The sequence below is a fragment of the Cebus imitator genome, unplaced genomic scaffold (genome assembly GCF_001604975.1).
Source record: "Cebus imitator isolate Cc_AM_T3 unplaced genomic scaffold, Cebus_imitator-1.0 Scaffold6, whole genome shotgun sequence".
In the NCBI taxonomy this organism is placed as follows: domain Eukaryota; kingdom Metazoa; phylum Chordata; class Mammalia; order Primates; family Cebidae; genus Cebus; species Cebus imitator.
Window position 1 is genome coordinate 10,595,556 of NW_016107321.1, and position 11,511 is coordinate 10,607,066.

General features: G+C 38.8%; 1 protein-coding gene across 5 annotated transcripts in view; it reads left to right on the plus strand.

Annotated features, from left to right (window-relative positions):
* Positions 1-11,511, plus strand: part of IPCEF1 (interaction protein for cytohesin exchange factors 1) — a 201,264-nt gene that overhangs the window by 61,432 nt on the left and 128,321 nt on the right. For all 5 annotated transcript variants that reach the window (XM_037742101.1, XM_017537739.2, XM_037742096.1 and 2 more), the window contains one exon: positions 6,401-6,444. The gene's annotated coding sequence lies outside the window, so the exon portion shown is untranslated. The remainder of the gene's footprint in view (positions 1-6,400; positions 6,445-11,511) is intronic.

Here is an 11,511-nt window from a genome sequence, read left to right on the forward strand (position 1 = left end):
TTTTCTTCTTGAGATGGAGTCTGGCTCTGCTGCCAGGCTGGAGTGCAGTGGTGTGATCTCGGCTCATTGCAACCTCCACCTCCTTGGTTCGAGCAATTCTCATGCCTCAGCCTCCCGAGTAGCTGGGATTACAGGTGCATAGCATCATACCCAACAAATTTTTGTATTTTTAATAAAGATGGGGTTTCACCATGTTGGCCAGGATGGTCTAAATCTGCTGACCTTGTGATCCACCCACCTCAGCCTCCCAAAGTGTTGGGAATACAGGCATGAGCCACCACGCCCAGCTACATCCTCTTCTTATAGCGGCTCCTTCCCCTGCCTCTGGTGTTCCTGTCCTCTTGGTGCCCTCTAGCTGGTCAAAACCCAGCAAGACACGCCTTGGAAACTGCATGCCCCAAAGGGCTCCTTTCCCTCCATTTCTATCTTGTTCCCTTTTCTTTCCTATCTCCCTGTGCTTCCTTTATTCTCATGAAATGTATGTCCAGAGTTCACAGCATATTTAGACTCAGAACACTGAGAAGTTTGAGAGTAGTAGCTGTTAGCTCCTTCATATAGCTAACAATTTGGAACTAATATTCTGAACAGTGTCAGGAAAGATAGTGTGCTAACATGAGCTGCTACATTTGGTGGTGGCCAACCAACTGCTGAGAGAGAGAGAGAGAGAGAAAGTATGTGTGTGTGTGTGCGCGCGTGGGACAGGCAGTCACTGCCTGGCTGTCAGAGAGCTCCAGACACTTCAGGACAGAGGTATGACCAGGAGCATTGCAAGAGTCCCAAAGTCCTGGGGAAGACAGGCTAAACTTCTCTGCAGTTTTGGTTTAGCATGTACAGACTAGCTGATGGACTGTGGCCCACAAAGGCCTGGACTGGAGGGACAGCCATTGGGGCTGCTGGCAAAAGCCAAGATAAGCCAAGAAGTCTAGCAGTATGGGAAGAGGCAGCAGATACTGGTGCAGAGGTCATTGACCTAGACCCCGGCGTGCTCTCTGTTCAGATCACGAGGTCAGGAGTTTGATACCAGCCTGTCCAACATAGTGTAACCCCGTCTCTACTAAAAATACAAAAAAATTAGCCTGGCATGGTGCTGGGCACCTGTAACCCCAGCTACCTGGGAGGCTGAAGCAGGAGAGTCGCTTGAGCCCAGGAGGTATAGGTTGCTGTGAGCTGGGATTGCGCCATTGCACTCCAGCCCGGACAACAGTGGGAGACTCTGTCTCAAAAAACAAGCAAACAAACACAGCCCCACCTTCACAGGGTTGTTGTGAAAATGAAATCTTTAACGCATGAGCAGCATCTAGCATATGACTGTGCAAATTAAATAATCAGACCTTAATAAATGTGGGCTATTAGTACTTCTTTTAAAAAAAATATTTTTTATTTTTGGAAAGAGAAAGGATCTCACTCTGTTGCTCAGGGTGATCTTGAACTCCAAGTGTTGTAAGAGTTTCTCCTTAGGTCAGCTAAAAGCCCGGTTCTTGTCACATGTCCATGAAAGATTAGACTCACAGACACTTTGAAGGGTAGAAAGTCAGGGTTTATTAAGCAAAAAGGGGGGAAAAAAGGGGGGAAACAGGGACTCTAGCAAAGCAAGGGTCCTGCTAGTAGGCTTCCTGCCTTAGAGACTGAATTCCCACTTACAACCTGGGAACAGGAGAAGCCAGAATCCTCCCCTCTGCAAATGGTGTGAAATTCCGTGGCTCTACCCCAATGCGCATGCCTCCCACTGCATAAGCCGGTCAGAGGACGTTGGGGACCCTATTATATTTGGCTCTCTCACTGGGGTCAAACACCTCAAGGCTTGGCCTCCCAAAGTGCTGGTATTAGAGGCATAACCTACAGCATCCAGCCTCCAGTACTTCTATCATTGGTGTTTTCGTGAGATTTCTTTTCTCTATTTTTACCTAGTTACTTTCTACTTATTTTCAAGTGGTTACATAGTTTGATTTTATGGGATACAATAAAAAGGATTCGGCCCAGTTTTTGTTTTTAAGCAGAGAAATTGCTTCTTAGGATGTATTTTAAAGGGTTAGATTACACCTGGAGTGAGTTGAACTTGAGCAAAGTTTTAAAAATAATTGTGTCTCAAAGTTGAATAAAAGAATTGGGCCCCAATGTCATTCTTTGCTTTAAGATGACTGTGAGAATAACAATTAGGAGGTTAATATATTATTGAAAGTGGTAATTTTACCAGTTTTGAACTCAGGTTCAAAAGCATAATTGGAATAATTTTCAATAGACATCAGTCTTTATTTCTTAGGAAATCACAGTGATTAAATTAATGGCAGGCAGCCTCTCCTGTTATTTGAAGATAATAGGAGTCTGTTGAGGATTAGTGGGAAAAAATGAATGATACATGTTCTATTAAAAACTTCACAGTAGAAACATTTCTTACTACTCCTTGTCTTGCCACAATTTATACATTTAAGCACAATCATGTATGCAACTTCTTTTACTGCATTTGGCCTAAAAACTAATTCAAATAAAGAATAAGACTAATGCTTTTCTTGGGATAAAAGTATACAGTTTTTTTTAGGGGGCGTGTAATATGCCAATTCAAAAAAAAGTCATGTGATGCTCTAAGAGCTTTGTAGAAGTGGAAACCATAGTTCATTTTTTTCTCTGGGTTTTTTTTTTTTTTTTTTTTTTTTTTTTTTTTTTTTTTTTTTTTTTTTTTTTTCAGGAGTCTGTTCCTGCTTCTTCATGAAATTGAACACTGGACAATGGCAATAATATCACACTCCTTATTCAGACATTTTAAATTGCTCTAATTGTGCTTTAACTTTGAAGTGAGATATTCAGATCACTTAGTATTAGGGAAATGGTACATGGATGAAGCAGTAAATAGATCTTGATCTGTTATTTTAGCTTGAGTCTTAGTAAAGTGGTTTTTGTCAGTGGACAATTGCACCCTATTTTCTTCAAGATCTTTCTATACTGAAAATGATTTAGATGGTATAGCTGAGTCTAACACGACCCATATAAGCATCTGCAGTTGTACTTACCTGGACTTGGGCGGTACTGCTTTTTCTTTTTTTTGAGACAGAGTTTTGCTCTGTCGCCAGGCTAGAGTGCAGTGGTGTGATCTCAGCTCACTGCAACCTCTGCCTCTTGGTTCAAGCGATTACCCTGCCTCAGCCTCCCGAGTAACTGGAACTACAGACACATGCCCCCATGCCTGGCTAATTTTTTTGTATTTTTAGTGGAGATGGAGTTTCATCATGTTGGCCAGGGTGGTCTTGATCTCCTGACCTCGTGATCCACCTGCCTCAACTTCCCAAAGTGCTGAGATTACAGGCGTGAGCCACCATGCCTGGCCGGTATTGCTTTTTAAATTTCAATATCACTCTAAACCTTTTCTGGCTTTTGCCCCCTTCAGTACCCTTGACCTATAAGTTGGGAAACCTGTTTGTTTCTCCTTCTGGCTGGAATGCCTATTTAGAGATTCGTGTTATTGGTCATGACTCAAGTTACATACACCGATTCCCAAGCTTTTCTTGACTTGATTCTAAACTAAATGACACGGCGATTGTGAGGCTCCAAGGCAAAACGTAAATCAGAAAAACTACCTAATTTAATGGCTAAAAAGTTCTTGTAAACATATAGATGACCACATCAGGAAATACCGTTTTCGTTGTTTTGGAAAGGAGGAGGAAGTGACCTAAGATCTGGTTTGGGGAGAAAGGAAGAGCTGGCACGTGATTCGCTGCACCAACACAAAGGCAAATACACGAAGAAAAGCCAGTCACTTTGAGTGTTAGCTTATTTTAACATATTGCTCACTTTTAATTTAAAACCCATTTTCCCCCATTGTTTCTGGTTTAATTATTATAATTTGAAATAATTGTGGTTGAAAAAATGTTTAGCTAAATCATGATACCTCACTACCTTGTAATTTAACACAACAAAGTAGGAACTGTAAGGCAAAGAGTCTGGACAATGGGGAGTAGAGGTTACAAAGGAGAAAAAAGGACCTAGATTTATTTGACATGAAAATAGAGGGTTTCTTACTCTAGGGTGAGTTTTACAGTAATTCTACACTTAAGTTTTGGCCGCTGAACTAGGCTTGCCGGTTGTATGAATTTGGATAAAATTCTATTCAGAAGAGAAAAGATGACCAAAATAAAAAGCCTACCTCTTGGGATCATAGTGCAAATTGCATAAATTAATCCATATCAAAGCAGTTTGTGAATTGCAAACTGTGACACTAAATTTACTTTATATGAGGCAATCACTAAGTGTTATTAAGTGATTGAAAGAAGATATTAATCCAACATGTTATGTGGTTTTCCTAATATGTATAAAGAAGGAAAGCATTCCAACCTGTGACTACCTCTGCCAAAAATGCTTGACTTAGTCATGAGGGAACAATCAGTCAAATCCAAAGTGAGGGCTGTTAGGCAAAGCAACTGGCCTGGATTCTACGAAAACATGTCATGAGAGGTAAAAGGAGACTATAGACAGGCCTTGGTAATCCTTGATTAAATCCAGAATTTAAAATGAGGTTTAACAAATCTTCCACACTGAAACAGACATTAGTGTTAAAATGGGAACATTTGGACTGTATATTGATAGCATTGTGTCCATTTAAAATTTCCTGAGTGTGACCATTATTAATTACGTAACTGTGGCAGGATCATTGCTCTTAGGAGGTACATGCTGAAGTATGTAAGGGTAAACCATCTTTAGGTCTACCAGTGGCTTAAATGGTTCAGCAAAATGTTTAGATATGCAGAGAGATAAAGCAAACATGGAAAACTGTTATAATTTGGGAATCAAGGTGAAAGCCATGTAGGTATTCATTGCTACCTATTCCTACAAACTTTCTATAGTTTTAAACATTTTCAAAATAAAATTTTGGAAAAAAATGTAAAGAATCCTAGTACTCAAGTAGATTGAGTTATTAAAATACAGATCTTGAAATGTGTCCTTTACAGATCATATCTTCCTACCACTTAATTTTTCTGTGTGATGCAAATATATAGATTTAAAAAAAGAAAAATCTGTGTTTTTATAAATATATGCTTTAGGCAATGAATGGAATTGTTGTTACTAATTTGAACATTTTCCTGCTGGAAAAATTCCAAGAAAATGGATAGGAGTTCTCAAGCTGTGAAAGAACGTGCACATCTTTCATGGTATTTAAAAGTGAAGTAAAAATGTATCATGGGGTGAATTCAAAGGGTTAGAACATGATTTTTAACTATCCTCTTTAGAAAAAAATTCCATTTTGAGGATCTTAGTTTATTGATTTCGTGATAATTTGCTTCCTAGATCTTCTTTCCTATGAGATAAAACTTTTGTTTTCATTTTTTGAGAGAGACATTGGGAAGTTATTGTTAGCAGAGGTGCCTCTGTACAGACTTGTTTACTAGAGTTACTTATTTATGAGTTGATTGATTTATTTTTCTTTTTCTGTTTTGTTTTTTTTTTTTTGCCTCTCAGAGTGAGGAATATACCATGACTATCAAAGTACTTTAGAATTTTAATTATATGAAGAGTCTGTTTTACAAGCGATTTGTGTGTTTAGATGCCCAAGTATAAATTGAATGCTCTAGAAATGGGGTACTTAACTGCAGCAACTTGACTCTTCCCTCGTCGAAGGAATTGAGGGGCATGACATAGAATAAGAGACTGAGGCAAGTTGTTGAGCAGGAGTGAGAGCTTATTAAAAAGTTTTAGAGCAGGGACAAAAGGAGGTAAAGTACATTTGGGAAGGCGCCAAGTGAACAACTTGAGAGATCCAAGTGCCCTGTTTGATCTCTGGCTCGAAGTTTTACACATTGGCATGGTGCAGGGGTTTCTGTCTCTTCTCCCCTGATTCTTCCCTCAGGGCAGGCATTCCGCATGTGTAGTGGCCTGCCAGCACTTAAGATGAGAGCATGCTCAGTGTGTTTACTGAAGCTGTGTGCGTGCTCACTTGAGGCATTTTTCCCTTACCAGCCAAGTGTTCCTGGAGGGAGGTCATATACCAGTTAAACTCTGCCATTTTGCCTCTTACTGCACATGCTTGGGCCCATTGGCCAACTCCTGAGATCTCATCAGGCAGCTGATGATCACCAGCTTCAAGTGTTTCCTATCTGTTGGGAGATTGCCTTTCCCTGGCACCAGCTGCCACCAATTATTATTTTAGAGAGACAGTTTAACAACTGCCTGACCATCACCTGATGGTTTAACATTGCCTGATCTTCCTGGGTGGTGGTGGTAATGGGACTTTCCTGACCTGTTTGTATTTGCCGAGCTATCTACTCTAACATTTTCACGATGACCAACTTACTATTTTGTTGCTGCTTCTTGGGGTTGATGTGGTGGGATTCTGATTTTCTCCTAGGTGATTAAGTCCAGGCAGAAATCTCATGGCTCACTTTTCTCTTTCTCTTTTTTTTTTTCCCCCATAAAGGTCAAAGACAACAGAACTGGACCAAGAAAGTTCATAACTTTTTGGTATGTAATTGAAGACTCTTTGCAACAAATTCTTACTCTTTAGTGATATTTATGACCTGAAAGGCCTGAGTTTCTCTTTGTTATTCTAATTTGTGAATTAAATTAGTGTAGCCTAGATATGTTTATCCCTAGGCTAGGATTTATGAAGAGGGAAGTTAATAGTATTGATAAATTGCTAACTATCTTTGGTCCTCCAAAGATTACTTTTCAGTGGGAGACTTGTCTACTAAAGTCATTTATTTATTTATTTGTTGATTTTTTTTTTTCTTTTTGCCTCTCTCAGAGTAAGGAATATACCATGACTATCAAAGTACTTTAGAACTATAATTACATGAAGAGTGTTTTACAAGCAATTGTGTGTGTTTAGATGCCCAAGTATAAATTGAATGTTCTAGAAATGGGATACTTACTGATTTAAATTTACCAATAATTACAATTAAATATTTATATTTAATAATTATAGTACAACAGTAGAATAATCTTAAGATGTCCCCCACCTCTAAAGTTTATAGGTTTATTCCTAATGATCTAGGAAAGATGGAGTTGAATACCTATATAATTCTTCTCATTATTCCTCTGATTTTCTATTATGAAATGATTTTAAAAGAATTATATGTCTTAACTCCTCACTGGGGTGTCCATCCTTTATTTGGTTTAATTCTTTTATTTATTTATTTATTTTTTGAGCCAATGTCTCACTTTGTCTCCGAGACTGGAGTGTAGTGGCATGATCACAGCTCACTGCAGGCTTGACCTTCCAGGCCCACGTGATTTTCTCACCTCAGCTTCTCAAGTATGCCACCGTGCCCAGTTAATTTTTAAAATTTTTTGTAGATACAGGGTCTCATTATGTTGCCCAGCCTGATCTCTAACTTCTGACTTCAAACAATCTTCTTGCCCTGGTCTCCCAAACAGCTAGGATTATAGGTGTGAGCCCTTCCACGAGGCCTTAATTTTTTTTTTTTTTTTTTTTCAGAGATGAACACAATTTTAAACTTGCTGGGGATTTCAAAGGAAGCATTATTTTCACAGTTATCTGTTAAGGACACACTTTTTGTGAGTCTATAGATGTAACTAAAATTCTGGTAAATTTTCAGGAAGTATTAGTATATGAACTTAAATACTATTATTTTTCTATGACCCAGACAATAATCACTATTGTACCCAGTATGTAGTTGCTACCATTTCCAATTATGTTGCAACTGTCTTTGAAATATTGTTAGTCATAACTCATTAGTCACCCGTGTGCCTTTTGGTGACCATTGTCCTTCTCCTTCTTGTTTTGTAGTTATTAAAACCTGCTGTCCTGGTTGTCTGACTCATGGACATACAGATTAGTTTTGGTGCATACTTTAGTTGTTCAGATGTCTTCTAAGACATAAATTCTGTTGTCTCATGTATACAAAATATGTGCTTTTACTGATGAGTCAGTCAGTAAGATACCTGCATGGCCTTCTGCAGTAAAGAATGCTTTATTTACCATAAAATTCGATGTGTTGTTGAGGAATTTTAAGTGATGCTTTTTATACTCATATTTTCATTGATGATTCACAAAACTGGTTTCCCTAAGGTACTGACAAAAGTGGGTGATTTTTCTGTCTTCAAAAGTTGTCAAGTATGTTTTCTAGTATAATACTTCTGGCTCCCAGATTAGAGACCTCCTCATCACAATGGGCATCTAGTAAGAGCATGGCTTTTTATAAGGAAGCTGAGTTTGTTGGAAGACTTAGATGAACTTTATAGTCTCTTTTTATAAAATAAGAGACAGCACAATGGTATAAAGGGGAGGCTCTGAGTTCAGAGGGCTGGGGTTTGAATCTTATCTCTGACACAGATACACACCAATCTGTGCGACCTTGGGCACATTACTTAACCTTTATGCACTTCACTTTCTTCTTCTGTTAAATGGAGACTAATAGTACCTTCCATAGCTGGTGTAAGGATTTATTGAGTTAATATGAATATAGCTCTTAGAACAATAAGGATGTATTGAGTTAATATGAATAGAGGTCTTAGAACAATATCTGGTGCATAATTAAGCAACTTAATAAATGTTAGTTATGATGGTATATTAGTCAGCTCCCACACTGCTATAACAAATTACCTGAAACTGTGTAATTTATAAAGGAAAGAGGTTTCATTGGTGCACAGTTCTGCGAGCTATATAGGAAGCATGGCTGGGGAGGCGTCAGGAAACTTACAATCATGGTGGAAGGCAAAGGGGAAGGAGGCACAATCATCACGTAGCACAGCAGGACAGAGAGAGAGAGAGAAGGGGAAATGCTATACATTTTTTCTATTTTATTTATTTTTATTTTTTAATTTAAAAAACAGTGATGTTGCCCAGACTGATCTCAAACTCCTGAGCTCAAGCGATCTGTTATATACTTTTTTTTTTTTTTTGAGACAGAGTCTCACTCTGTCACCAGGCACCAGGCTGGAGTGCAGTGGCGCGACCTCGGCTCACTGCAACCTCCACCTCCCGGGTTCAAGCAATTCTCCTGCCTCAGTCTCCTGAGTAGCTGGGACTACAGGCGTGCACTACCACGCCCAGCTAATTTTTTTGTATTTTTAGTAGAGACGGGGTTTCACCATGTTGGCCAGGATGGTCTCGATCTCTTGACCTCGTGATCTGCCCGCCTCGACCTCCCAAAGTGCTGGGATTACAGTAGTGAGCCACCGCTCCCGGCTGTTATATACTTTTAAACAACCAGTTCCCACGAGAACTCACTCACTATCATGAGAACAACAAGGGGGAAATCCACCCCCGTGATTGAGTTACCTCCCATCAGTCCCCTCCTTCAACACTGAAGATCATAATTCAACATGAGATTTGGGTGAGGACACAGGGCCAAACCATATCAGATGGTGATGAATGATCTTGTCATCAGCCCTGGCCTTTAAGATTGGAGTGCACCTTGCAATAATTGGTATGAATTTCCAATAACTTATTTCTTCAGGTGTCCTTGTGTACTGCCGTGATTTCACCGGATGCTAACATGAAGGCAAAGCTCAGACTCTTCACCTCTTTTCTACTGAAACTGACACTGTGGTGTCACTTCTTCCATCACACTGCTCTCCCATTTTACAGGCTCCACCTCTCCTCTTCCCCTCACTGCCTCATTGTAGGTCTTTCTATACACATCCAAACCCTGCTGCATTTCAGATTTTACACCAAAGGGGCTTATGATGATATTTTTCTAGCAAAGTCAAATGTTTACATAAGAGAAAGTCTTGAACCAGCTACTAGGATAATAAAATGTCCTCCAACTTGGCATGTTAACAATTTTCATCTTTTACTCCTGTCATTAAGCAATACTGAAGGAACCTTGTTTGTCTAGCCACTCTAATAAATTATAGACATAGTTCTTTTTTAATTTTTTCAAGATGGAGTTTCGCTCTTGTTGCCCAGGCTGGAGTGCAATGGCGTGTTATCTGTTCACAGCAACCTCAGCATCCTGAGTTCAAGTGATTCTCTTAACTCAGCCTCCCGAGTAGCCAGGATTACACGCATCACCACTATGCCCGGCTAGTTTTTGTATTTTTAGTAGAGACAGGGTTTCTCTATGTTGGTCAGGCTGATCTCGAACTCCTGACCTCAAGTGATCCGCCTCAGCCTCACAAAGTGCTGGGATTCCAGGTGTGAGCCACCATGCCCGGCCAGAGATAGTTCTTTTTGAAAATTTTAAATTTTACTTTAAGTTCTGGGATACATCAGCAGAATGTGCAGGTTTGTTACATAGGTATACATGTTGTGGTTTGCTGCATCTATCAACCCGTTGTCTAGGTTTTAAGCCCTGCATGCATTAGGTGTTTGCCCTAATGTTCTCCCTCCACTTGCTCCCTACCCCCAACAGGCCCTGGTGTGTGATAGATATAGTTCTTAGTTCAAAGATGTGTAGTGGGAGCAAACAATTCATATGTAGTTTTCATTTACATGTGCCTACATTTTTGGCCCCATGATTATTTCAAGTTCTCCATGGATTTCTCATGTACAGAATACTTGTCTAATTATTTTGACATATTCCTGCTGGGCAGTAAATATTGTGGAGTTTTATGTGAATGCATTTGAACATCAGGTTATTTTTTTTTTACTATTTTTTATTTGCTATGGCTTATGAAACTTATGTTCTAAGACTTGCTTAATTTTGATTTATGTTACCAAGTGATTCAAGGTGTCAATGGACTTTTTCCAGAACAGAAATGTGTGGGGCCAGGTCTCACACCTCTAATAAAGAAACAACTCAGACTCTAAGGGTTCCTTGCCTTATTTTAAAATAAACTCTGTTAAAATCTTGTGTGCTGGCAGTGAAGAAATAGATGACCACATATATTTTCTTCTTGAAGGCTCATAATTTTTGTGCATATGTGTGCAAAATATAACAATGTGAAAAGAATGTGTACAACTAGATTACAAAAAAAGAACCTGCTGAAAGAATACTTATATGGAGATTATTCCTTGAAAACAGAATCTGTAAGCTTTTCAGATTATTGAGAGGGCAGGTTAACATTTGAGCTATGGTTTTCTTGGTTATTACTATTTTTGCTTTTTTAAAATTTTAGCTAAAAAATATGGGTATAGCTTTCTAAACGATAGAATCCAATTTCAAGAATGATGAGGTATTAATTGAAAATCTCAAAATCTTTTGAGATTATCTTCACAAATTATTAGGGCATTTCCTCAGAAAATTTTCTTCATTTATTGTATGTGGACAGTGAGGAGAAGGGAAAAGAAAAGAGCAAGCTTTCTCAGCAAGTGAAAGGTTTCTTGTTGCCATTTTTGATTTTCCCTGAGTTTATTATCCTCAGTAGGAATATCAATGTCTTTTCTGATAAAATCATCTTCCAGCCAAAGTTTTAAAAAAGGCAACTACCTACCTTGGGTATATGTCAGTTTACACGGGAAAAAATTTAAACAGAGCTTGAAGAAATATAGGAAAGACTTTTGTTAATAATTAATAAGGCACAGGAGCTCTTATTAGATTAGACTGGGCTATGCTGAAATTAACCTGGAGTAATTCTGATTTTCTTTTTTTTTTTTTTTTTTTTTTTTCAGAGATGAACACA